Source organism: Vicugna pacos, chromosome 24 (assembly GCF_048564905.1).
Source record: "Vicugna pacos chromosome 24, VicPac4, whole genome shotgun sequence".
NCBI classification, from domain to species: domain Eukaryota; kingdom Metazoa; phylum Chordata; class Mammalia; order Artiodactyla; family Camelidae; genus Vicugna; species Vicugna pacos.
This window is the reverse complement of record NC_133010.1, coordinates 26,778,682-26,791,238: the sequence shown is the minus strand read 5'-3', so window position 1 is coordinate 26,791,238 and position 12,557 is coordinate 26,778,682. Positions and strand designations below refer to the sequence as shown.

The 12,557-nt window shown below is 52.4% G+C and overlaps 1 long non-coding RNA gene across 1 annotated transcript in view; it reads right to left on the bottom strand.

Annotated features, from left to right (window-relative positions):
* Positions 1-6,385: 6,385 nt before the first annotated feature.
* Positions 6,386-12,557, bottom strand: part of LOC116285324 (uncharacterized) — a 109,522-nt gene continuing 103,350 nt past the window's right edge. The window contains exon 3 of the long non-coding RNA XR_012063934.1: positions 6,386-6,442. This is a non-coding gene — a long non-coding RNA (uncharacterized lncRNA). The remainder of the gene's footprint in view (positions 6,443-12,557) is intronic.

The window sequence follows — 12,557 nt, the reverse complement described above, 5'->3', positions numbered from 1 at the left end:
GATGAGGTCTCATCAGGGACATGGTTTCAAGGGCTCCACTTGTCTCAGGCTTGGTCTTGGAGAGAAATATTTTACTCCCAGGTACAGACACAAAGAACAGCTAAACATAAGCTGTTCGCTAAAGTGAAGAACGTGGGCCTCGCCATTCCCTACAAGGTGGCTTATAGTCAGTGTAACTTTTCTTGTAATATTGTGGTGAAAGGAGCAGGAACTGGGACTGGAATGGATAAGCGGGTAACTTCCATCTTGCTCCTAGGTTTGTGCAACCACAAAAAAACAAGAGCTTCTTTATCAAGAGAAGGAAATCCGAGCCCAGGTCCAGATCACAAATTCATGAGTGAGATGTGTGTGTGAGTTGTGTATGGTGTGTGTGTGGGTCTGTGTATGGTGTGTGTGTGTATGTCTGTGTGTCTTTGTGAGAGGGATGTGTGTGTGTGTGAGGTGTGTATGGTGTGTGTGTGTGTGTGTGTGTGTGAGCTGCGTGTCTATGTGAGGGGGATTTGTGTGTGAGGTGTGTCTGGTGTGTGTGTGTGTGTCTATGTGAGGGGGATGTGTGTGTGTGTGAGGTATGTATGGTGTGTGTGTGTGTGAGCTGCGTGTCTATGTGAGGGGGATGTGTGTGTGTGAGGTGTGTATGGTGTGTGTGTGTGTGTGTGTGTGAGCTGCGTGTCTATGTGAGGGGGATTTGTGTGTGAGGTGCGTCTGGTGTGTGTGTGTGTGTGTGTGTCTACGTGAGGGGGATGTGTGTGTGTGTGAGGTGTGTAATTCCAAAGATTCTTTCCTGCCCTCACACTTTCCACAACCCATCAACACCTTGGATTATCAACAGGATTTTCCTTCTTTTTCCATAGAAAGTAAGTTTTCTGCCAAACAGATGTGATTTGTCCTCCTTGACGTGTGGAAAACAAAGAGGCTTCTGGATGATTCTCTCCTCTGCTGACACCCTCCCAACTCCAGACACCCTTCCCCCTTCAGACAGACCATTTCGTTCTGGTGGTGGCAGTGTGGGTAGGCACTCGGGGGTGCGTGTGACCGTGGTGTCTGCGTGTTTGGGTGAGTGTGTGTGAACACTTGTGCAGGTGTGAGTGTGTGGTGGACGTGTGTATGTTCTATAAACAACCTAAAATTAGCAGGTCTAGGACACAAAGGCTTCAGGGGCTTCCACGTCCTGGTCGCTGACTCAAGGCGCCCGGGTCAGCCTCGCTCACCCACTGTCGGGGGCCGGCCGCCGAGGCAGCTGGAAGAAACAGGCTGGGGTCCCCGGGGAAGCCCGCCCCCCAGAGCTGGGGCTCTCAGACCCTGACTGGCAGACCCCTTTGGAGCCACAAGTCTCGCCTTATCTTTGAAGGCCCTGACGTCACTGTCCTTCCTGCCGCACGGCCTCTGGCCTGAGACTTCATACCAATGTCAGCCTGGAGCCCGGACTGCTCACCCCCAGGAGACAGTCCCTGTGTCCCCGCGCAGGGGCTGCCCCTCTGCTGCCAGTGAAACTTACAGAGGGAGACGCGCCTTCACAGAAGACTCCACTGGAGCGAGTGCTCCCAAGTGGTGTGCCCGTTTTCAAAGCTCGCCGCCTGCCACTGCTGCTACACGTAACGCCAGAGGGGTCCGCTCGGCCATACAGAGGTAGCGTCTTTAAATCTCAAATACTCTTTGCCCCGACATTTTGACATCCTTGAATTCAGGATGCAACTCCCTGCCAACGGTATGTTACAACTTCACCCACAGTGTATTTTCATTCTTTTCAAAACATAAAATATCGTTGTGTCTTTCGCCTCTATGAAAGATGACAGCATCTTAGCTTTGATAAAACCTGTGCTGCAGTAACTTACTTAAAGCTGGGTATCTCGGAACTCCAGGCCCGTGCCTCAAAGGGGCACCTGCTCTTCCGGGAGTGAGATTTCTCTGCTCCCGTCAGAAAGACTCAGACCAGGCAGAGGTCAAGCAAGCCCTCCAGAGGAAGGAGACACGCCCTGCTACTGACCACAGACCTCACCCGACATCCACGCCCCCAGATTCCTGGAGGGCAGGGGTCCAGCCAGCAGCTCTGGGCTCACCCCAGGGCCTGCCTGCTGGCCTTGCAGGCAATCACGCAGTCACCTCTGGGCAGCGTGGGTCCTGATCATCCCCAGGGTTACCTAGTGCCAGGCCGTGCCCAGCCATCTGCAGGGATCATTTCTCTGAGTCTCACAGTAGCCCTCTGGGAACATACTCCCAGCATTTCCTCTCACGGACCAAAAAGCAGAGGCTTCAGGAACTCAACAGTCTATCCGGTACAGTCACCCTCAAGGGATGGAGTGGCCTGTGAGCTGGCAGTGCCCCCACCCCCACCAGTGAGCCCACACTGCTCTTCTGTGTCTGGGAGCCAAGGAGACTGAGCGGCCGATGGGGCAGGCGTCTCGGCCCAGCACCCAGTGCCCACCCCATCTCCAGCCTCCCTCCATCCTGTCAAATTCCCACTGCCCAGGGCAGGGCAGCCCTGAGAAAAGAATCTGATTAAATGAGTTCCCACTAATTGCTAGGAGACTGAGGGGCTGCGGGGAGTCCCACCTGGAGCGTCTGGCAACTGTCAGCATCAGAGAGTGGCGGTGGGCTTGCTGCGAACGGACCGGGGCCCATCGGGTCCCAGTCACCTCTGCCCGCCCCTCTGCTGTTCCCCAGCACGTGCCTCATGGCCCTTCCGGTCGGCGGATGCAGAGCAAGCCCGCCGTCTCCCCGAGCCTGTGCCCTGGGACAAGGGGATGCTCACGGTCCCAGCCACTGAGGCGCTGGTATCAGTTTCTCCAGAGGGCAGTGGGAAGGCGGCCCGGACTGGAGGATGCCCTCCACGCTCAGACCCTTTGGAGAGGGCAGCCTCCCCTGTCCACTCACTGCTTCAGCCACTTCCTTCTCTTACCGGAAACATCAACCCTCCCGCAGCGGATTCTCTTGGCTGCAGCAGGGCTGGTGGCCAACTGCTTCACTGAGGGCCCTTGTCTGCCCCGTGGTGCACAAGGCAGGACTGAGCCGTGCGCCCTGCCCCCGGCCCTGCAGGCAGAGGAGGCGGGGCTCCCCTCCCGCCTCCTAGTCTCCCAGCATCCTCCCTGAGAACCAGGTGGAATGGGCCTGTTCGGCATCTATTTCCCTCTCCTGGGCCTTATACCCCCGGGGGCCCTCCTCATCATCTGACAAGTTTTACTTTATTTACTTCGCTGCTAAAATGTAGGCTCCACGAGGGCAGAGTGATCGTTTCGCTTATCGCTGTGTGGGCAGCGCCCAGAAGAGCATGTGGCAGAAACTATGCTCTTGGACAAACCAGAAACTGTAAAACACCTAACTGTAAAAACGGCCTTGGTGCATAGGCGCCCACAGTTTGTGGTTTCCTGTGTCCCCTCACTGACTTTTGAGGAATGACGTACACGACCAGGAGGAGTAAGCCACCCCCAGACGTTATCCACACAGAAGCCATGATCCCCATTCCCAATGTTACCGCCAGCCACACAGCCAACTGCTGGGCAAAGACTCTGAGCTGGGGGGGGAGAGCAGTAAGGCCTCCGAGCGGTGGTAGCAGCTGAGCGCTCGGGCTTGGGTGTGTTCTGGCACCCTCCTCCTCACGCTTAGGACCAGATATAACTGGTGGGCAACGGCCCCAGTCAAAATGAGCTGCCAACCTATCTGCTGATGGTTTCATAAAACACAGGTCTCCATGGATGCTGCTTCAGAGTGGACTCATGGCATCAGAGAGGACACCAGGCTTACTGATCCCTCTTCCCCAAGGAGAAGACACGCCCACCTCCGTCTTCACACCTCGCGGCTGCTCGTCTAGCCCAGGCCTCAGGGAGAGCTCACCTGGGATCAGCTGGAATCCCTACTGGCCACCCAACCTGGGGGCCCCGCCTGCGGCGCTCCACGCACACTGTGCATCGCCCCACATGCCTTGGGGCTCTAGCGAGCTTGCCTGCAGCAGTGAAGTGGCTGTAGAAACCCAAGTCTTTCACCCCCAGGGCTTAGCATTTATTAAGAGTGTAACTTAATGTTTGTAGGTGTTTAAGAGACACTATAACAAAATAGATTTAAGTCACCTCTAGGGATGCAAAGGAATGTATTCCTTCAAAGGGGGTCCATACACCGTTCACACCGTGAGCACGGGGCTCGTCCTGTTAGCAAGGCTGGACAGCACCCGTAACGCACACGCTTTGCGATTAAAGTCTCAGGTCAATTTTTGTTGAGTATTTTGAAGACAATTAACAGCTGTTCCCTTGGAGTCTGGGTTGGGGAGCCTTGCAGAGTCTCTGAGCCCCGTCTGCACACTGCGTGCTTACCCCCCGGGTCTGTGGCACATGCCTGTTGGTGTGTCGTGCACCAACAGGAAGCCCTGGGCTTCCCCCAGCACGGAGCAGGGAGGCCAGCACGCGGGTGCAGTGGCTGGGGAGGGCACCTTGATCAGGCACAGGAGGGGACACGCAGGGACAAGAGTCCTCCTGGCACCTGGCTCCCACACCACATCTGGCTCTGCTTTCCACCAGACTCGAAGGGCCGATTTGCTCAACCGAACATGTTCTGGGACTTGGAAAGACTTCTAACTGTTCCAATCCCTGGAGAAAGCGCCTTAACCCCCATGTGTCCATCTCTGCCCAGATTCAGATTCACATGTGTGTCTGCAGACCAGCAAAACATCACTGTGTTTTCATACATTTTGTTTGCGTTTCTACTGTCCTCTTTTTGAGAGTAAGTTCCTTAAAGACCAGCCCCACTTTTTTAATATATACTGTTGGATGAACTCAAACAACTCACTCCTTAGGAGGAAAAATCATTACGATCTTCAAAGTATTGGACACTTCCACATTCAAAATGCCCCTAGACATAACCATCTGATCAGCCAGACAGAGGGGACGGGGTGGGTCTGTCCCCCCGGGGCAGATACTCAGGGTGCCGGGCGAGCCCTCAGCGTCTGCCGCCACCACCACCCTGCACACCAGCGACCCAGGGCCGCAGTTGGATCTGTGCCCCAGTGGACACAGCAGGCCCCTCTGCACCGGGTCCTCTGAGGGAAACTTCGCACCCTGGGAACATCAAGCACTTCTGGATTGTGCTAGGTTACAAATACAGCTTTTTTTTTCTTTTCCAGATTTAGTTTCTTCAGGTTGACATCCCATCAAACAAGTCAGCACATCTTTAACGTTTGATAAGGTAACACCACGACTCGAGAAAGCCAAGGTCGTCGTGCTGATGAGGCCGCATCCCTCTTTTCAAAAAATACGTATCAGTACATTCGTTACAACCCAATAAAGCTGGGAAGATTAACAGCACCCCCCTGTACCCCCCTGCACCCCCCGGACTACGACTGTTAGGACCACAGCCGGCGCACGTTTAGTCTGCGTCTCTACTTCTGCTTCAGATACACCACTGTTGGGAATTTAAAACAGTGTCCTCAGAGCTCTGCCTCATCACCAGCATGCTGAACTGCAACGCTAACACGAATTTAGCAAAGCCCGTTGCATCTTTCATAAACAGCTGATGTATTACATTAACTCCATGAACAAATAATACTCTGACGCTTTTCTTTTCAAAACCAGTTTCTACCATGAAGAAGGGAATATATATGAAATGTGTTTACCTGGGTCAAAAAGTATCTCAGCTTCTGGGACGCTCTGTAAACTTTAAAAGCAAGAGAAACCGTGCACATAAATAACATCATGCCCTAAGTTCTATAGCTTTGCCTGACTCCTTTGTTGACCACAGGCCACACATACGTTCTGCCGTCTTACTGGATGCCTGTATTTTCGTAAAGGGCATGTCGGAGACGGAGTACAGCACAGACCCTAGCGAGAAGCTGACAATCTAAGGGAGCTAGAAATATATGTATTTCAAAAGCAAACACTACTTACACAGCAACAAAGATCAAAGTAAGTTCTACAAACAGAAGGAACATCAAGATGTTCGAGGAGCATAAAAAGGAGGCAGGTTGTCTCAGGGGGACCTGCGAGTGCAGGTCCGTGACCAGTACAGCCCCACTCCGCGCACAGACGGACCTCCACACGCACTGGGAGTTGTCACTCAGGAGTCTGCCCAGCTGAGTCCCTGCTGCAGAGTGGCAAGACCAAGAAGGTCCTGTGAAAACGTGACAAACAGCAACTCCTCCATGTCTGTCTCCTGGTTCCTGGAGGGTCCTGCGCTGCACACTCTGTGTGCAAAGTGCTAACTGCGCCAAGTGACCCAGCAAGGCCTCCACTCGCTAAGCACTCCGACCAGCGTCTAAGGAAGGTCCCACCGTGAACTGCCATCACCTGGGGTCTGGTCCTCAGTCTGCCAGGCACAGAAACTAGCAGCTACCACTACCCCCAAACCACGGTCAGACTCCCCACGGCACACCACGTGGACCCACCACGGGAGAGGAGGAACTCACTGTGAGAAGACCGCTCGGCAGACTGGTTGGTCCTCCACACCGCACCTTCCAAGACACCTGGAGAGAGAACAGGTGGTCAGTAGGCTGCCTGGTGGCAGTGGGTTTAAAGAAGGAGACGCAGGGTGTCTTGAAGTGAATTGCAACCTGCCAACGGTGGCGCTGGGTGAAGCCTTGTTGCCGTTGGTCAGAGAGCTCATGTCCCTGCCAGGAGAGCTGGGCCACATGTCCAACCTGCCTCTCCACCTGTCCCATTTTCTCCACCCCGTTGGCTCATCTGGCAGGAAAGTCCTTCTCTGGATGGGTCCATGTGTTGGTTAATTAAACCAGAATCCAACTGCTAATCACACTGGCCTTGGAGACGTGCCTTTCCTCTGCTGCTACATTGATATGATTATTTCCAGGTTCTTGGCGGGACGGTTGGGGGTCTCACTAACATCCTTGTCATTCACACGCTGTACAACCTTGCTGTGCACACGGGGCATCTGCACACATCCACGTATCCCCATCGTCTGTGGCGAGTGCCCACCTGTCACACGCGCACAGCCCATGAACCCTCGTGACAACCCTGCAGATGCTGGGAGCTGACGTCGCTTTTCACCTCCTGTGTGGCACTCACTTCAACTGCATCACAGTTTCTATCTCATCCGATCCTCGTTCAGTCCTGCGAGGTCCACAAAATTTTCCTGGTTTATGTTGGAGAAAACGGAATTGCTGCGCGTTACCAAAGCTCAGCCAAAGCCAGACGGGGAGCCTAAGTTACAGCTGGGTGAAACCCTAACACAGCCAACTCTGAGGTCAGAGACTTTCTGCTACTCTCACGAGAACTGAATTAACAGATCCAGACAGTACACGAGTAGGCCAGTGAGCGCTAATCTCTAACAGGAAAGAAGCAGAGAGCAGAACCGGGAAGCCTGGGCTGTGCACCGGGGAGCAAAACCCAAGCAAAGTTCGGCAGAAAGACTGTGATGATGAAAATTAAAAACATCATTACTGGTATTGTAATGACCCTATTAAGTCCCTTTCTGAATAAGCATCTAGGAGGAGCTGAAGTGGAAATGTGCATTTGGGATACATGTGGGTTTGTCCGCTGGGTCCCTCTAAGCAGTGACACTGTCTTAATTACTACTCTTTTTCTTCAAACTCAAACTTCATTTGAGTTAGACAAAAGTAAAACTCAGTAGCATGAACTGGCCCTTCTGTCCCTCCGAGCCCAATTTAATTAGGCCATTGGCCTGTGTTCCCACGTTTCTGAGGTCAGAAACATAGCCTGTCTCCGTCAGTAAACCCAGCGGGCAGGGGGTCATCCAGAGGAGAGTGGCTGGTTCTTTCTCCCAGGGCCGCAGGCACTGGGGGGGCCCGTCCCCAACAGGCCACTTGGCTGGTGTTGCCTGGTCCGCCCGCAAACTAATGAGAATTGGGGAAGCGCCAGGAAGCCTTTCAACTCTATCCAGGGTTTGCGAGGACTGCTGATCGGATGCGAGGGTGACCCTGTGGACAGTTAAAGAGATGAAAGGAAGCCGTTCAGATTAAATAAGATTTAGGAAATAAAAGGATTAGCAGGACACAAAAGCTAGATTTGCGGGTTTATTTAGTCAGTGCAGTGTGGCGTGCTGGGACACGGGACATCCAAGAAGAGATAAAAGAGACTAACTCAGGGGGTCGCCGGGCAGCAAGGGTGAGCAGGGTCCCCCCAAAAGCGTGCTAAATCTTCTGATAATTGAAAATGGGACAGAAAGGGAGACTTCCCCATCGCTAATTCTGACTCCTCCACCAAGTAATAAGAAGAGATACAATGACCAGCCATCTCCTGGACTGGGGGTCAGGGCTCCGATCACCCTTGGAAGCAGAAAGCTTATCTGTGGCAAAGTCTCATTCACAGACTGCTTCTCTCGAGAGCAACAAAGCAAAGTTTAAAATTGTCCTGGGGTGGGGGCTGGGGAAGATTTAATATCATTTGTGGGTAATCTCAAAGACTTCCTCTTGTGTTGGTTATCTTTGCTCCGTATTTCTCTTCTCCCAAATTGTTGAACCAGAAATCCCAAAGTTAGGAGGGGCCAAAGCACGTCTGGTCTAAGCGGCTCTGTGAGAGGGGTGTCCTGCCCGGTGCCCTGCCAGACGGCTGTCCGACGCACAGAAACCCTCCTGGTCATGGCAGGACAGCATGCTTAGAGGAGACTGCACTGCAGGGCAGAGCTTCCCACCGTTCTCCTTAGTTTATGAAGCCTCATCACCCCTGGTCCCTGTTCTGCAAGATGGTGGTGCCGAGAGCAAGTCCACACTCTCACTTACACGACTGCCACTCAGACGTCTGAAACGAGCCCGGAGGACACCCTTAAATATTCCCCTTCCCTGGTGGAGCTCACCCCGTTCAGTGACGCCTGCGATCTGACTTCTGGTTCCTTCGTTGGGACAGGGAAGGGGAGGGGGTGCTGTTCTGGGGCTCCTCCACACCACCCACCGTGCTGTGCCTAGAATCACTGGGGGTATTACCTCCCCAACCAGGCCTCTTCTGATCCTTGGATCCCTGGGCTTGATGAACACATCCCCTGAAAGTATCCACTCAAAGTCTTCTCTGTGTTGCAGCTCCGAGAACCGGCGCTGGGGCCCCAGCCGAAGAGCTGTAATTAGTAGACGAGACCCCAGACCCAGCCACTCACTTGGTGTTCGTCAGCTGCTCATGGAGTGCCTGCTGCTGACTACCTGGGGTCTACCTGGCTGGGAGCAGGCGATCAACACGTGATCCTGGCCCCGGAGGAGCTCACGGTTAAGAGGAAACAGACATTTAAGCGATCAGAATTTAATGCGAGGTAAGCTATAAAAAAGGGAAGTTTGGGATACCAGAGTACAGAGCATCTGGACGATCACAGGTAAAGAAGAAGGAAGAGACTACCTCAGGAGGAGGGAACGTGCGTGTAGGGTCATGGTGGGTAGGAAGCTGGCAGAAAACCACAGGCAAACGTGAGGGGCTTGTACTCTCGAGTGAAGTGAAGGGGGGAGAGGGAGGGAGGAGGAGGGACAGGGAGGGACAGAGGGGTAAAGATGACCTCCACCCTGGCCAGGGAGATCTGATGGAGACGACACGTGTGCCGGAAACTGGAGAAGCAGTTCGGGATGAAGGGCAGGTTTAGCACAGGCACGGGTGTAAGCTTCGTAAATAGGAGTGGACTGAGTCAAAAGACATCCAAGACAAAAGAAACTCCAGCAATTACTTAGTGATTTTCAAACAAAAATGTAGCTGGGCCTCTTGTCTTCCAACGGGCGCAGCAGGTGGGGGGGCACTTTGCTGGGGGCAGGGAGGGTCCCCTCCTGCCATCGTCAGGGATGCAGCCAAACGCTCTCCCTCCACAGAGAAGGAGACCGGCCTGTAGGTGGAAGCCCAGGGAAGAGAAGAGCAGGTAGGGCCGGTGGGCTGGCGGCAGAGACACCAACGCCCGCCCAAGGGGCCCGTTCCTGCACAGGTGGGTCACTACCACCTCCCCTGCAGGAGCTGAATCACAGGTCACCTGTGAGGAGTCTGCCTGTGAAGAAGCAGTAGGCGAGTGAACGGGACAGGCAATGGTGTGTCTGTGTCTTCTGAAACTGAGGGACAAACCTATTAAACTCCACGGACGCAGCCAGCCAGCGTGTGGAGTCCTGGCTCCTCTCCATGGCCCTAGGAGCGCACTTGGGGACAAGAACAGAGAGGAAACGTGGACATGCTGGCTCTCACTTTTTGCTGCAAACCGTGCAGTGTGAAGCCCGGTGTAATCAGTATTGATAGTCCTGTCCCCTCTCCCCACAGTGGGGCTGCGCTGAGCCCTGGACCTGCAGCAGGGAATCAGACCCACAGGTGTCCACACCCCCACACGAGGTTCAGCCAGCAGACAGACAACAGGTAATCTAACAAGTCACACTTGTTATGGGCTGGATTCGAGCTCACATAGCCATCTCCACCACAGGGGAGGCCAGCCCCTGCCCAGGTAAGACATGGGATACAGAGAGGTAGCAATCTTGCTGCCGTCAGTCCTGACGCGTGCACACCACACGGCTGCCCCAGGCTTGGGACACGTGCCACAAAGGCCCCGGACAGACCTAGGGGACCACCTTCCATCTCACCACTGCAACCACAAATGTTTTTATTTTTCCTTATCTGTTTTAATTGTCCCCATCGGCCCTTCTGAGGTTGACTCAGTAACAAAAAACAGTATACACAAAACAGACCACTATGCTCACGTCAGTTAACCAAACCCTTGCCAGACACCTGTGATGGGCCCCACTAGTCCCCACAAAGCACCTGAAACGTCCAGAGTGGGTTCAGAGGTGAACTGGGGCAACTCATGTGTTGCTGTGGGATGAAGAGGAGGAAGGAACCAGTACTCACAAAAAATTAAGAACTTGGTGCATCTATGACAGAAACATAGAAACATCCGGGGACTTCTGGTTGGAGTCCAGTGGCCAGAGCTGTGGAACCTGGGTGTGGCACGTGGCCTTCATGTACAGCCTTGTGACCTTCAGCAGACTGCTTGACCCCTTGATCTTCACTTCCTTTGCTTGTAAAATAGGGATAATTTCAGGACCTGCCTTCGGGGTGGCTGTGCTGACTGGATGAACAAGAACCCAGTACAGTGCCTGGCAGGCAGCAGCTGTGAGCGGCCAGCACATGTATCGTCAGGCAGAAGGCTCAGGTGTTCTTCCCAGGCATTCTCCCCAGGAAGCTTCCAGAGGCTGTGCAGTAGAGGCAGTCACGAGCCAGGAAGCAGAAGCACAGGACCGAGGGGTCAGTGTGGGGACCGCGGGAGGGAGCACACGGCCGGACTGGAGCGGACACAGAGCCACCACCGGAACCTCAGAGAGGAAACAGTAACAACAGGGCAACACACAGAGCTGACGAAACACACAGCAGCCCTGGGAGTGTTCCAAGGAAATTTTAATTTATTTTTTTTACTTAAAGTATGGTTGACTTATAATGTGTTAACTTCTGGTGCATGGCAAGATGATTCAGTTATACACACATACATTCTTTTTCATATTCTCTTTCATTGTAGTTTATTATAGGATATTGAATATAGTTCCCTGTGCTATACAGTAGGACCTTGTTGTTTATTTACTTTATATATAGTAGTTTGTATCTGCTAATCCCAAACTCCTAATTTATCTCTCCCCCATTCCCTTTCCCAGCTGGTAACCATAAGTTTGTTTTCTATGACTGCAAGTCTGTTTCTGTTTTGTAAATAAGCTCATTTGTGTCATATTTTAGATTCCACATATGAGTGATATCATATGGTATTTGTCTTTCTCTTTCTGGCTCACTTAGAATGATGATCGCCAGGTCCATCCATGTTGCTGCAAATGGCATCATTTTATTCTTTTTTATGGCTGAGTGGTATTCTGCTGTATAAATGTACCACAACTTCTTCATCCAGTCATCTATCAATGGACATTTAGGTTACTTCCATGTCTTGGGTATTGTGAACAGTGCTGCTGTGAACATTGGGGTGCAGGTGTCTTTTTAATTTAGAGTTTTCTCTAGATATATGACCAGGAGTGGGATCGCTGGGTCATATGGTAAGTCTATTTTTACTTTTTTAAGGGAACTCCATTCTGTTTTCCAGGAAATTTTAATTTCTGTTGAAGATTTAGAAAATGAAGGAGTGCTAGGTATTTAGAAAGCCCAGCAAACAAAAAGATGCATGACGCCAACGTGGAGTCCTCCTGCCCCTCCAGCTGGCTGCTCTGGGTATGGCTGCTGGTGACTTCTCCCAACAAGGGCTCTGTGTTTATAGACCTCCTCCTGCATCTCCCACTTTCTGCCTCCTGGATGACGACCACACCATCCAACATCCCACGACATGGTGTGGAAAAATATGGCGCCTGTGTTAAGACAATCCCAATGCAAAACCTACAGTTGGGGGAGTGTTGTTAATGAATATACATTTGGGGAACATTTACAGGAAACTGTTAAGTTACACATCATAACTGAGCCACGTTGCAAAGACCACCTCATAAGCATTTGGGAACGTCAGCCCAGCATTGCTCACTGGAACCGACACGTTGTCATCAATTCTTCAAACAGGTTAGCACAAAGCTAAGAGAACAATAAATGCAACCCTAAGTCTTATTTTTAGAAAGTGTTGCAGCTGAGTTAATTTTTTAAGAGAATATAAAAGAAAGGACCGAAGCCTTGGGAACTGAT